This window comes from Colobus angolensis, unplaced genomic scaffold (assembly GCF_000951035.1).
Source record: "Colobus angolensis palliatus isolate OR3802 unplaced genomic scaffold, Cang.pa_1.0 Scaffold64, whole genome shotgun sequence".
Taxonomy (NCBI): domain Eukaryota; kingdom Metazoa; phylum Chordata; class Mammalia; order Primates; family Cercopithecidae; genus Colobus; species Colobus angolensis.
In genome coordinates, this window is record NW_012120043.1 from 3,005,168 (window position 1) to 3,007,703 (window position 2,536).

At 60.6% G+C, this 2,536-nt stretch overlaps 1 protein-coding gene across 1 annotated transcript in view; it reads left to right on the forward strand.

Moving 5' to 3' along the window:
- The first annotated feature begins 648 nt into the window (after positions 1–648).
- Positions 649–2,536, forward strand: part of THOP1 (thimet oligopeptidase 1) — a 20,286-nt gene continuing 18,398 nt past the window's right edge. Inside the window, exon 1 of the mRNA XM_011964070.1 lies at positions 649–860. The gene's annotated coding sequence lies outside the window, so the exon portion shown is untranslated. The remainder of the gene's footprint in view (positions 861–2,536) is intronic.

Sequence of the window (2,536 nt, forward strand, 5' to 3'; positions counted from 1 at the left end):
TTTTTTGAGACGGAATCTCTCTCTGTCACCCAGGTGGAGTGCAGTGGCGCGATCTCGGCTCACTGCACACTCTGCCTCCCAGCTGCATGCCATTCTCCTGCCTCAGCCTTCCGAGTAGCCAGGACTACAGGCTCCTGCCACCATACCCGGCTAATTTTTTGTGTTTTTAGTAGAGACAGGGTTTCACCATGTTAGCCAGGATGATCTCAATCTCCTGACCTCGTGATCCACCTGCCTCGGCCTCCCGAAGTGCTGGGATTACATGCATGAGCCACCGCGCCCGGCCGGGGAATTTTAACAGCGGCATTATCTCTATTCCGGGCTGGATTGTTCTCTGCTGGGGCCGTCCTGGTCACTGCCGGGTACTAAGCAGGATCCCTGGCCTCCAGCCACTCCACACCAGGAGCATCTGCAGCTGCGACAGCCACAGGTGTCCTAGATGTCACCCAGGGTCCCCTGGAGGGAACTGATGGCAGAGTTGCCCCCTGCTCTAGAGACTGGTCAGTCTGTTCGTCCCTACAAGAGCCCTGGACCTCACTCTTCTGGATGAGAAGCGGGTGATCCCTCCTTTCCCTCTGCCCTCCTCACTTTGACCCTAACTGAACCAAAAGCAGACCTGCCCGGCACTGGGTTTTGTTTCTGCGCAGCCTGTGCAGGAGACGTGGTGGATGCGGCGTCTCTGTGCTCTGTGGCGAACGACCTGCGATGGGACCTGAGCGCCCAGCAGATAGAGGAGCGCACCAGGGAGCTCATCGAGCAGACCAAGCGCGTGTACGACCAGGTGGGCGCCCAGGAGTTCGAGGACGTGTCCTATGAGAGCACGCTCAAGGCGCTGGCCGACGTGGAGGTCACCTACACAGGTAAGTCCCAGGCAGGGTCTGAGCGTGGGCCACAGGTGCCGAGGGAGGTGGCACCGCAGGCAGGAGCAGCCCAGCCCATGGAGCAGGTTCAGAACCCGGACGGGGGCATCTGGCAGGTGCTGGTCACTGGAGGTGTCGGAGAGAGGCGGTTCCGCCCGCGCTCTGCTCTGCTTCACAGCCCCGTCCGTTCAGAGGACCCCTTGGTTGTGTGATCTGAGAGCCGGCGATGAGAAAACATGTCTAAACAGCACGCCTCTCCAGCCTCTCCCAGAGCCAGCAGCCTTGAAACCTGACCCCGTCTGACCTCTTTCCCTGGCCTGGGAAGGCGAGTATTTGTTTTCTCTCTGAATGACTGAACTTGGCCCCTTTGGCTTCTGCCTCCTCGCCCTGCGGCGGGGGTAACCTCATGACCTTGGGCGTCCTCCTTGCCCTCAGCCCGAGCCTCTTCCTCTCCTTGGGGTCCCTGTGCTCACGGTGAGGAGTGAGGTGCCTGGTGACATGGGTTAGGGACACTGCTTCCCGAGCTCTGCCTAAGGCTGACAGTGTACCTGCCTGACCAAGAGGCCCAGAGAGTCTCCACAGGGAGCTCTGAGTGACGCAACTCCCCGCCCTTCCATCTAGCGGAAGGCCTTTTTGCTGGGAACCATCGAGAATCCTTGAGTTCAGGCCTAGGGCTTCTCTTGTGTTCCCAAGGCTTCCCCTGAAAGGGTTGGCCTCCGTGGCTGCAGGCCTCCGTGGCCCGTGCCCTGCAGCCTCCAGAGGGTTTGCTGTCTGGGCGGGGAACTGGAGAGGGAGCCTGCAGAGCCTGCAGCCCCCGCTTGGAATCCTGACCCTCTTCCCACTCCCTCTGGCTTCCGACAAGTGGCTTAGAGCCCAGCAGGACCTTGGTTTCCCCTCCTCGACCACGTGGTGGCCCCTGGTCTCTCCTGCAGGAGTCTCCTGAGGCTCAGGTGATGCCAGTTCCCTCTTAGGGCGCCCAGCGGTGCCAGGCATCATTTCCCCCGCCCGTGCCCCGCTTTCCCCTCCTGCAGCCTTTCTTCTCCTTCACATGGTGGCGAGAAGCAGTGTTAAAGGAAACTGAAATCGGCCCTGCTGCTCCCCTCGGAGCCTTTCCACTGTCCTCAGGGTGACGCGCAGCATCCTCGGTGTGGACTTCAGCGCCCTGCACTGTCTGTGCCTGGACACGCGGTGTCCTCGTGCCTGGCACCCTCCCCCAGCCAGGGCCTCCCCAGCCAGCCCCTCCTGCCCCTGGCGCCCCTTGCCCTGTGCTCTGCTGAATGCCCGGCTTCTCTCTGATCACAGATTAAGTCCACTTAGCCCAGGAGCTCTTCCTGCTCCTCCTGTCCCCATGCCAGCCGCCTGGATTAGTCCCTGCACGGCACTGACACTGTCATCCAGGCAGTTGCTTGTCTAATCAGTCGCCCATAAATCCCGAGAGGACAGAGCCTGTTTTTTTTCTCTCTTCAGCCCCAGCGTCAGGCCTGGCCCAGAGCCCCCACTACGAGCTTTTTTGTTGATTTTTTGAGACAGGGTCTTGCTCTGTCACCTGGGCTGCTGTAGTGCAGTGGTGTGATCATGGCTCACTGCAGCCCCCATCTCCCAGGCTCAAGCCATCTTCCCACCTCAGCCTCCCAAGTAGCTTGGATGATAGGTGCGCTCCACCACGCCTGGCTGAT